The sequence below is a fragment of the Ambystoma mexicanum genome, chromosome 1p (genome assembly GCF_040938575.1).
Source record: "Ambystoma mexicanum isolate Mex_15411 chromosome 1p, UKY_AmexF1_1, whole genome shotgun sequence".
NCBI classification, from domain to species: domain Eukaryota; kingdom Metazoa; phylum Chordata; class Amphibia; order Caudata; family Ambystomatidae; genus Ambystoma; species Ambystoma mexicanum.
Window position 1 is genome coordinate 244,487,687 of NC_090921.1, and position 12,234 is coordinate 244,499,920.

Consider the following 12,234-nt stretch of genomic DNA (forward strand, 5'->3'; position numbering starts at 1 on the left):
CCCCTGGGGCCGGTTTTCCGGCAGCCACCTCTGGGCCGTTTTTAAAAAAAAAATAATGTCTTTTTTTTGTGTGTGTGCGCTGCAAACAGTGCGCGGCCAAGTCAGATGGGGATAGCCGGGGTGGGGGGGGCGGGGGGAGTGAGTCGCCTCGCCTGCCAGTGCCCTGGTGTGAGTGAGGAGCAGGGCATGGAGGCGGGAGGCGGGAGCCAGCCAGGAGGGGCGAGGGGGAGGTGCGGCACGCCGGCGGTGCCGGCTGCTCTGCACAATCATCATAGCAAGGTAACACTAGTAGTCACTAGATGTTACCTTGCTTTCATGATTGCATCTGCATCATGCATACATCATAATTTATGATGCATGTGCATAATTCACGGGCCGGTGTCGCGTCGGTGGGCCTGCTGGGCGCCCGCCAGTGCCACTGCAGGGGGCCGGTGCGCCTGCCGTCAGCTCACGAGCCTCTGGCCTGTGGCTGCGGCGGCCACAGCCCACAGAGAGAGAGAACGACAGTTGTGAATCTGTACTGTGGGAGGGAGGCAGGCTGAATTTAGCAATTGCAAACACGGTACACCGACCAAAGCAATTGTAACACCTGCCTCCCTCCTCCCCCCTCCGAGACCTCCTGACCCAGGGGGGTGCAGCCTGCCTGCGGGCACCGCTGAGCTGGGGCCGAGGCGCCGAGCCCGGTACTGTAAACACAGTGACTGACACTCCACATTGATTTCACACTTGCTTTCAACTTTGATGCAGGAAGTTAGTAACACTTCTTTGCAAAGTTGAAAGCAAGTTAGCAACTGTCTTCAACTTGTGTGCCTGGGGGCTGGGCTGGGCCCCGGGGCCGCCGGCACCGTGGACGAATGCCTGCCCAATTTGCCGCCAAATGCATTCATACATTATGCTGCTGGAGTGGCTGGGCTGCTGCTGTATGAGCCCCAGTGCCCCACAACACAAGCACTGAAGCACACACCGTCTGCAGTGGACCTCGACTCTCTCGACCGAAGAGCGACGACTGTGCCAGTGCCCACAGCCCACACAAGACAGGAGGACCACAAGGCAGCACTGAGGCGGCCGGCCAGCACAAAGTGGAGTGCCCATTGCCAGTGCCGGCCACACAGACAGCATCAGGCAGCCCAGCCAACAGCCAGCCAACTGAGGTAAGGAGTGGACTGTCTTTTCAGGGGCTTTCCCTGCCATGCCATGCCATGCCATGTGAGTGTGCCTGGGGTGGGGCGGGGGGGGGGCTGCATGCAGGTCTGCTGTGTGAAGTGATACAAGAATGGATCACCATATGTATCATTAATATCACTGCAGGTACTACTTTAACATTTTTTAATGGATCTTTCCCAATCTTTCCAGTTTTGGAGGGGCATTAGAAACTTTTTGTTTGGAATACTTCACCCAAATCCGAGCAGCCAGCCAAAGGTTTACTGGCAGGAGATTTGGTCGAAGCCAAATCCATCGAATCTTTTCAACTGAATTTGGCTGGGATCTTGCAGTTTGAGCTGGCCCGTCCTTTTTGGGGTGGAGCCAAGCCTGATATGATATGATAGGTTATTTATAACGCTCTTAATACCCGAAGGTTTCTAAGCGCGGACCGGGGGAATCGAACTTGTGTTGCTCTGTGTCGTCTTGCTTCCAAGGTGAGCGCGTTGCCCCCGAGCTATCCTCCCGAGACAGAGCCTGGTTGGCACATGTTTTTTCCCCCTTTTTAACAGCCTGACAGGCTGCAGAACAGGAGCTGCAGGGTTCTGTAGAGGAATGCGAGTTCTAATGATTCAACAGTTCTGGGTACTAATTATTAAGACTGAGTGCAAATTCCCCCTCTATTCATGTTTACATTTTACAATCTGTCCCCAAGTTCTTTATTTTAGATATACAAAGCTTCTAGAAGTTTCCAGAAAAAAAAACTCTCTCTGCCTGCTTTGACATAAAAAGAACCATGTGTAAATCATTAGAACAGAACAAAGCACAACAGCTAACCTCTGGCCTGATGGCAAACTTACCTGAGACACAAGTACATTATAATAACTTTTTTTATTTACATAGCGCTTTTACCCAAAGCGCTTTACATAGAACAAATGTTACATACATTTATATTACCCAATAGAAGATGTTACTCAGGAAGAAAGCCTGAGTCGACCTTGTCGGGATTTGAACCTGTGAATCAAACAGTTTGCACGAACGAGAGCTCAACCTGCTGAGCTATCGTACCAGCTGTATGAGTTAGTTGAACAATCCATTTCACAGTCATTTCACGGAAACAAGCATTTCATCTGAGTACATAAAACTCATGTACCGCTGTGCAGTGCATTAAATCTTCAGAAATTCAAATGAGAACAAAAAAAAAATACTTCCAGGCAGCGTTGAGTAAAGCTGTCAACTTTAAACCATGGCCATTTTGCGTCGGCTGCGTTTATTTCCCTCACTTTCCTGCCAGAATCTCACATAAGTGACATAACCCACGTTTCACCTCCCATCTCTCTTGAGCAGGGCATCATTCGTCGACAGTAGCCGATTCCTTCACGCAGATTAGGCCGCAAATCCCCGGGTCCGCTCCCTGAGCATTTCGCTTCATTCATCACTGTGGTTTTTTTTTGGGTTGATTTTTTTTTTGTTTTGTTTTAACGCCAGTGACACTAGGCACCTGCTGTACTGCCTGCCATGTGAAGTATGTGGGCTATACGAATTCCAGAAAAGAGGGAGTGTGGAACACTGGCCATACAAACCAGCAGTGCTGGGATCCATGAATGGAATATTGTCAGGGCAGATGACCTGGTCAAGTCATAATGAATTCATTACTAGCACACTTTACAGGAAACGAATGGAGGGGGGGGCAAGCCCAGAATCGCACCACTTCATTCCTGCTTCCTATTTGTCTCAATGACTTGACCCACCCCTTTACCCTTCACTTTGTTTTATTTTAGAAAAGCCCACGCATTTATTTGTTTAAGATGTACAGTACACATTCAAGTGCTTGGATGGTGCAGAGACCACAAAAACTAGTATTAGGCGCTACTATGAACAAGAGCGCAGGGTCTGGATGAGCCGGGATTTTAGCCGTTTCCGGAGCGAGGAGGTGAAATGTGGCTAGGTGGTAAAAGCAACCTAGTGGTCTACAGATGGGAACGGTTTAAGTTATGTTTAGGGCAAATGGCTCATTTGTAGGAGAGGGCACGTGTGTGCATTAGATGTGGGCGGCGCGCCTTCTGTAATGATGGATCGGTCAGAGTGAGGGGACTACGTTACAAGAATGTACTGCTTTTTGCGTTTCTTCTCTGCTTGACTGCAAAAGATCAAATTCAGAAAATGTGTAAGCCAGAAAAGGCAGTAACCTGCACATAGAGACTTAGGACCGCCTTTTGGTTTTTCCAAATTTGAATGTTAAAGCATCGCAGCGGTATTTCAAAATGAGTGCGTTTTTTTACGACTCTGTGACCTGCCTGTAAACATATGTGGGGAGAGGGGTTAAGGGTAATAATTTAGGTGGGGGCAAGGTGGTGCTCTGGGGCTCCCACCTGCATATATTTGCTGAAATATGGCTTAAAAGAACAAAATATTCAATGGATTTGGAGTCGATCAAATCTCCTTGATGAAGTCACATTCTCTCTCTCTCTCTTTTTTTTTCTCTCTCCCCTCTCTCTCTCTCTCTCTCCTTTTATCTCTCTCTCCATATAATAGGTAGTATAAATAGGGTGACCAGATTTAAAAAGTAACAGACCGGGACAGGGCAACTAACATAAAAGTAGGAATAGCGCTTGAAAGTGGCTGTCAAGGCACTACATTTCAATAGTGGTTGGAGCAGAAGGAGGTTCAAGTGTTATTGGTGGAATAAACACATATTATAATTATTGTATCACAAATTACCACTAGCTTTGAAGCACTACACTTGTGTTTAAGCACTTTACAAATAATTACAATCACAATCTTAATTTGTAAAATGTCACATTCCTACTGTTTGAGATTGTGCATTCCTGCCTGCCAGCTAAGAAGACCTACTACCAAAAACCGGGAACAATGCAGTGAAAAAAATAATCTTGAGAAAGGGGGAAAGAGCAGAGCACCCCATTACGGGACAGTCCCGGCAAAACTCTTAACTATAAAGGAACAACTTTATGGCACTCATTTCCTTTGTGACTTTCCTACTTATTATCATCAGTGTGCCGTCTGCCCTCTGTTCGTTCTGTTGTGATCGTCTGGGATCACTGTGACAAATGTACACATTTATAAACATTTACATTTCACACACCTACACCCGCCATAATGACGTCCTGGAGCGATGGTAGTGCGTGCGAGTGATTCTATGCATAGCTTTGAAATCGCCTTCCTTTGCAAGTCAGGGCCAGCGTTTTACACTCATATTTAGTTACAAAATGGCCATATCCCACCTGTGACCCCTCCACGGCCACCCCACACAAAAATTATGCCCCATCTGATCTCAACTGCATTTCAATGGAATGTGCAAATAAATAGTGTCAATATTTAAACGCATGAGGACTTCATTACAATGTTGATAGGCTCGGAGCTGTGTGCTGCGGTTTGGGGGGATATGTTTAGTTGCGTCTCGTGCATCTGGCTGCCCGAGTTCACCTTGTATATGTTTGAGAGGGTATATGTGGTGGACGTGCAGTAAGTATCGCGTGTGTGTTACTGGACGTTCATGATTGTGTAGGGTGCACCACATATGTACTGTGCGTGATTATGTGTGAATATATAGTTTATGTTGCTCATGTCTGTATGTGGTTGGTTGGCGCAGTATCTATGTGTGTGTGTGTGTCTGCCTGTGTATGTCTCTGCAGAGAAAGTCTATCTTGGATGTGTCTGTGAGTTGGTCTATGCTTATGCAGATGCGACATGCGTAACAATCAAGCGTGTAATGTGTGTGTGTGTGTTTCGTGTGGATCTATGTTGTGGATGGTATGTCGTGGTGTAGGTGTGCGGAGACGGAGTATGTGTTCTGAGTATTTGTTTGTGATGCATTATGGAGGCACCTGTGTGTGTGTGTGTGTGTGTGTGTGTGTGTCAAATCTTTGTCTGCTGTATATGTGCATTTGGTTTGGGTATCTGCTGGTGTGTGTTATCCACCTACGTGCTTTAGTAGGTGCAGCGTGTTTCCATACCAGTATATCAGCGCATATAGGCCAATTTACCAAATTACTGTGAATGCAAGCAGATGTCCAAGGACAAATGATAATGGTGTGTTATTATATAGCACTTACTTGTAAGAGCTTCATATAGACCAAATATACCTACAAAGTCACTCAACCTGTGTTGGTACTCACTCAACCTCAGCAGGATAAAAAGCTGAGTTGACCTGTCTGGGAGCTGAACCTGCACCCTGCAGAGCACACGCACATTGCAGCAGTGAGCGCTGAACCCACTGAGCTATCTTACCAGCTATAGCTATCAGAGAACTAGCCACTTAAGAAACACAGAGCCACATGCTGCTGACCACAGCCCAGGAGCCCCAATTTTAAATTAGGGGTAGCAAGGGAGACCACAGGGGTAGCAGGGGAGGCTTCAGGGGTCACCAGGCAGAGCCCTGGCAACCCCTACATGACATCCCTGCCAGATGTGGTTTGATTTACAAATACCCGTTTCATTACCTTGCGCTATCTATTGCCTGACATATGTGGGAATTCGCTCCTCTACCTGTCACTAAATGGGTGCAGCAACGTTCACAGAGAATGATCAGGAGCCGATTGTGTTTGAGCTGGCTTTACCATAGCTGGGAGCAGGCTGTACCAGTTATGCTGTACGGCCCCTTGGGCATCAGAGCTGGTTGTATTTGTTGGGCAATGTGGGCATGAGCGAAATGTAACCGTATCCGTTTTGGAAGCTGGCTGTACCTGTTCATTGGCGTGAATAGTTAGGTAAAGAGTATTGCATGCTGCTACATTGCTCTCAAAGCATTTAGGCTTCCTTGATAGAGATGGATTGTGGCCCTGCCCATGGTAAAACATGACTTTTTTCTGTGGGGAGGGGTTGCAACTGGGGGAAAAGATGAGGGAAAAAGTGTCAGTACTGAAAAGTCAGTTAAGCTGGGAGCAGCCTCGGACTGGTCTGTAGGACAATAGGCCCAGGGCCAATCAAAAACACAAAATGCTGGTGTGGGACCGTTTTTTTGGCCAAAGTCGGACCCTTATTGGCCCATGTGGGCCAGTTTGATGAGTTAATTCACACTGCGACTAGTAGTTTTGACCAGTGTTGCTTGCTGAATAAATATTCTTTAAAATATACAATTTGCATGTCACTTATCAAAAAGCTCCGCCTGGGTACTATTCAAACAGTATCACAAAAGGAATGAAAAGCCATTTGCAACTGCGGGCCGCTTTTTCTTTGGTGCCTGAGACAATTGCATGGCCCAGTCTGACTCCGGATGATAGCTAGCCTTTGTTGCTGACTGTGTGCAGTTCGGAAGCACCCCACAGTGTCTTTGTCGAGGGCATAGGGGCATTGGTATCCCGAAAGGGGCCACTTTTTTTGAGGCGAGAGGTCGGCCACTTTTTTGAGGCGAGGGGTGGGCCACTTTTATTTTGTTGTCCGGGCCTATTTCTTGTCCCAGTCCGACCCTGGTGCTGTATGTGGTTCGGTTTTAACCTGGTGCTTTTAACTGGGAGGATCGGATCCCTGGGGGGAGAGGGAAGGGAGTTTTTAAAGGGGCAGGGGGGGAGTGAAGGGGATCTTGGTACAGGCTCTCTCCCTATTGTCTGCCAGCTATGGCACAGTTCCCACTGTCACATGTAAACCTCCTAGGTGGCAAGCGGTGAGCTCCCGGATAGGGATAACGTGATGGCCACAGTTGACATAGCATGGAGGGTGACCTCTTGAGGGTGGGCACCTTGAATGTAAAAGGACTGAACTCACCCACGAAAAGATCATTGGTTGCAAGGGAATTCCAGAGGAATTAGACATCCTGTTTCTACAAGAAACCAGATTCACTAAGAAGGAAGAAAGAAGACTCCCAAGTGGGCTAATCGGCCGGAAATACTGGAGCTCTGGTCCTCTTAGAAAAGAGGGAGTGGGGATTCTGGTCAATAAGGCGCTCAAGATGGAACTGACCAATGTCTGGTCTGACATGTAGGGAAGGGCTCTGTTGGTATCGGGCACCATAAGAAAGGTACATTTCACATTTGCCACGGTCTACGCCCCAAACCATGGGGCAGCTAAGATTTTTGAAAGATACACTCGCATAAATATTGGTAGATAGCATGGGCCATCTTATCACAGGAGGCGCCTTCAATATATGGGCTGAAATTGAGTTAGACAGACAAGCACTACTTGACAGGGAGCAGGACTCACTAAGACCAGGTTATCGGGAACTCCAGGAGGCACTTAAGGGGTATGGGCTCATAGACACATGGCCACACTTCCACCCACGTGAAGGGTTATTTTTCTACTCACCCCCACATGGAACATATACCAGAATATATTACATCTATATCTCTAGCGACCTGTGGGAAGAAGCACAGGGCTCAGCGATCATTCCGATTTCTTGGTCCGACCATGATATGGTTATGGTGGACCTACAATGGATGGGGTTGACCCCCAGAGGGACGAAATGAAGGTGTAACAAATCACTGTGGAGAGACCCATATTCCACTCGAAGATGAGCAAGGACATTGGGGAATAATTTAAGACAAATCACACAGGGGAGGTTGAGAGAGGTGTTGGGTGGGAAGCTGGGAAGGCTACCTGAAGAGGTATTCTTATAAGCGAAGGGGCGAGGAAGATGAGGGAACGGACACTAATCGAAGGTAGGCTGATGGAAGAGATAAAACAATTGGGCAAAAGGGCACACCAGCCACCAGGGAGGCTAGAGGAATACATAGTGGAGGCAAGGGAGAAAAGGGAGGATCTGCGCTTACTGGAAGAGGGGAAAATTATCCAAAACCTACAATTTCTGAAACAAACATTCTATGAGAAAGGAGATAAAGAGGATGCATTATTGGCAGATAGATTAAGGGGGAAGCGGGCCGAAAGACGGGTCACAGAAATTGGGGGTGCTGAAGGAACAAATGAACAATCTGGGGGAGGGATCTTGGAGGCCTTTGCGGCCTTCTATGAGAAATTATATGAATCAGAGGTGGAACCAGAAGTGGGTGATATAGACAGGTACCTGGCTTGTATCCAACTACCCAAACTCTCCCCCTTGCAGTCTAGTGTATTGGAGGCCACCATAACAGAAGAAGAAATTAAGAATGCGGTGGCGAGATTACCACTGGGAAAGGCTCTGGGGAAGGATGGATTCTCTCTGGGCTTCTATAAGACATTTCTCCATGCCCTACTGCCATTCATGACGGAATTGTTCAATGGTATTTTGCGCACGGGGAAGGCCCCAAAGTCCTTCGGCAGGGAGCTCATCACAGTAATAAAAAAGGTGGGCAGAGATCCCTGAGGGTGTCATTCCACTGCCCGATCTCCCTCCAGAACATAGACAACACAATATACACTCGGGTCCTAGCGACTAGACTCAAAGGGTACATGCTGGGGTTGATCCATCAGGACCAAGTGGGCTTCATTAAGGGCCGACAGGGAGTGGACACAAAGAGGAAAACCCTCTACCTGATTCATGCAGCTCAGGGGGTGAGTGGGGACCCATCCCTCTTGTCAGTGGACAATGAAAGGCATTTTATAGGGTGGAGTGGGGATTCCTCAAGGTAGTGCTTGTAAAGTTTGGAATAGGGGAAAGGCTCCTCCGAGGGTTAATGGCATTATACACATCTCCAATAGCGTGTGTTATTGTCAATGGTGGGTATTCACGTTGGTTCAAACTGGGAAGGGGAACTAGGCAGAGTTGTCCCCTCTCCACGACACTGTTCACACTCTCTATAGAACCTCTCACCCAGAAGATAAGAGCTGACCCAGGTGTGGTGGGATTCTCGGTCAGGGGGTGGAATACAAAGTTGCACTGTATGCAGACGACATGCTCGAACACATAAGGGACCCACTGAACTCCATACCTTCAGTGCTCCTACTGATTGAGCAATACGGCTCTATGGTGGAACTAAAAATCAACAGATCCAAATCAGTGCTTTTCCCCAGGAGAAGGGACGGGGAAATAGGAAGGTTCACATTACAAGGCATGCAGATCAGCCTGGACAAAATGAAATAACTGGGCATAAATGTCAGCAGGAATATTGGGAACCTATTTGAGGTGAATCTCCCCCCCCCCCCTGATGACCAAAATAAAGGTAGACTTCCTAAAATGGCAGAAGCTAACAATGTCATGGCTGGGTCTCCTCAATGCTCTTAAAATAGTGGTCCTCCAAAGGATCCTTTATGTGTTCTAAATGCTCCCCATCCAGATCCCAGACACATTCTTCTGAGAGATTCGGGGCTCCCTCCGGAGCTTCCTGTGGCAGGGGAAAAAGGCAGGGATTACCAGTGGTATATTGGTATTACCCAAAGAGAATGGGGGAGTGGGCCTTCCAGACATGAAGCTCTATTAAACAGCTGCTCAACTCAGAGTCCTTGTACGTTACTTTCAGTCCCAGTGAGAACTACAGTGGATTGTGTTGGAGAACCTACTGCTGCACCCGGCCACAGTCGGGGAATGGTTATGGGTCCCGAGAAATAGGCTGCCAAGTAGGATCTGTGAGCACCCTATTGTGGGGACTCTATGGGATATTTGGAGACAAGGGGTGGATATGAAGGGTGTGACAACATGGCCCTCACCTCTGGGGCATCACTGGATACTGGGAGTGATGTACGCGATACCGAACCCCAAAAGATTTCAGAAATGGTACAAAGCGGGGCTTGAAAAGATAGGACAGCTCTGGAAAGAGGGTAACTTTATTACAATAATTGAGGTAGAGGAGTCTCTGGTCATAGGCACGCTTTTGGTATTCTCCGATGTACAGCTGAAAAGGGTCCTCACGGGAACAGAGCCCAAGGAAAAGATATAAAGGGACCTCACACCCTTCGAAGCACTCCTAGATAAGAGGACAGAAATGAGAAGGCTGATTTTGGCAATTCATAGGGCCTTAGTTGGGTCGAGTGCTGGCTCCACTGAAAACTGAGGGGTCAATGGGAATGGGATGTGGGAACCAATTGATCTGGACCTCTGAGACAGACTCTGCAGGGGAGTAGCCCAGACATCAATCTCCTGCCAATACAGACTCCACTCCATTAAGCTAATCCACAGGTGGCATTACGACCCGGTTAGACTCTCGAAAATGTTCCAAAAATCAAGCCCCAAATGTTGGAGAGAATGTGAGGAGAGAGACGACTACTGGCATATGTGGCAAGGGTACACATCTTCTGGGACGAGGTCCTGGGGTGGATAAAAGACCTAGATGGTATAGCCCGAATCAAATCACCCATGTTGGTTTTGTTTGGTATGGAGGAAGAGGATGGGTAATACACAAGACTTCCGAAAATGGCTGCAGCGTTAATGTTGGCCGCAAGGGCATGTATAGCTACTAAATGGAAAAATGTGCACCCTCCAAGTAAAAGGGAATGGACCAATGTCGCTAAAAATGTATACACTATGGACATATTCACAGCTGGTCTCCACTGACTAGCTGGCCCTCTGGAGATGGAATGGGCTGAATTAATCGCAAAATATATGGGCCTGGGCCCATAGATTGCATGGGTCTGAATGGCTGACACGAGTGAAGGGGATCCAGAAGCGAGGTGGCGAGAGAAACAAGTCCACAAGGGACCGGGGGACTCATGTCAATTGACTCTGAAAATGTGCTCACCAAATAGGAGGCCAGTAGCCATAGGACTGAAATGTTAATGTGTCAATGTGCCTAAAGGTGTTAACGTGTGCTCTGTGAAGGGGGAAAAGTTGTACCAAGGGGGGGGGGTGAGAGTGTGGGGGTTGGAGGGGTGAGAAAAAAGAAGGGGAAAAAATCACTTGAAGTTGTTTAATGCCTAAGTGGCTCCAGGGGGCTGCGGTTTGGACGCCGTCCACAGTTGACTGTTGTATGTGATTGAAATCTTCAATAAAACTGAAATTTGAAGAAAATAAATGATGTTCAGGTTTCTAGCGTTAAGTACTGGGGGGCCAGATTAAGCAGCCAGATTTTAGGTACACAAATTGCTTGAGCTGGATTGCTCAAGAGGATTATGTTTTGTTTCCTGGGCTGAGACGAGAGGTGGCTACCCATCATCCATCTTTGAATGGCAGTTAAACATGTGGATGTATAGGAAATCCTAATAGGAGTGTCACTCACAAGTTAAAGTCTTACTTGGGTGCCCTTTGTGTAGGTGCTGGAAGAGATTATGACTTGGTCAATCAATGCAGTCAAGGGTGAAATGGAAATTTTGAAGACCCAGGGACACAATGCGGATGCCTGAGGAAAGCCATATGATTGGATGGTGGACTCTGACCTGAAATTACCCAGTCTCACTGTTTTAGCACGATCTTTTGGGAAGGAGGAAATCTGTCTCAGTGGTCAACCTTCAATACTCATACATAATTTGAGGTGGGAGATCAGGATTGAATGGTCCAACCTGTTGTACGCTGCCTAGAGATACATCAGAACAATGACTATAGGTTGGTGAGCTTCAGGGTGTTACAAGATGCCTTCTTTGCTGTCTAACAAGATGGAGTCAGTGTTTCTACCATGTGGAATCCTGGTTGAACAGGGGAACTCTGAGAGGTTAGCCAAACTCAATCAAGGTAAGCATGGAGAGTGGTCAGATCTCTATTCATTATAGGCCCAAAGCACACACTAGAGAAAATGAAACAATCAGGTGGTAACATACAATACTCAATTATCAAACATATATACAGTTACCTTTAGGTTTATAGGAATGCATTCAATAACTTAGACAGTAGTCCTTACCCCCCTGACTCCGATTTTCCCTCATGACTAGGCAGGTTAACTGGGAGTCAATGTAGGTAGTTTTTCCTGCTGTTGGATCCAGTAGAAGATGCTCAGAAGCTGTGGGTGCAAGGATTCTTCTGGTCGGTTCCAGGAGCAGAGTGCAACCCTTTGCAAAGAAGAAACACAGAAGGTACCAATGGAGAACTCCTGAGGACACTTCACCAGATGGGGGAAGGCAAATTCCAGTGATGGCTACCGCACATGGGCGACAGCAGGCGTCTTTCCAATTGCAGTTGAAGAAGATCTTCCAGAGCAGGATACCTTGATGCTGGGAAGCTGAAACTTGTCAGGAAGATGACTTTAGGCACGAGCTGATGACCACCATAGTTCTGGCAATGAACATGGAACGGCAAAGATTCTACTGGAGAGATGGTCAGTACACAGGGTGGTCCAGGGACAC

At 47.5% G+C, this 12,234-nt stretch overlaps 1 long non-coding RNA gene across 4 annotated transcripts in view; it reads left to right on the forward strand.

Moving 5' to 3' along the window:
* The first annotated feature begins 313 nt into the window (after positions 1–313).
* Positions 314–12,234, forward strand: part of LOC138568670 (uncharacterized) — a 106,165-nt gene continuing 94,244 nt past the window's right edge. The window contains exon 1 of one of the 4 annotated variants that reach the window (XR_011302974.1): positions 314–1,151. This is a non-coding gene — a long non-coding RNA (uncharacterized lncRNA). Of the gene's footprint in view, positions 1,152–1,512; positions 1,638–12,234 lie in introns of those variants that run through there. The other 3 variants (XR_011302975.1, XR_011302973.1, XR_011302977.1) reach the window with 3 other exon arrangements.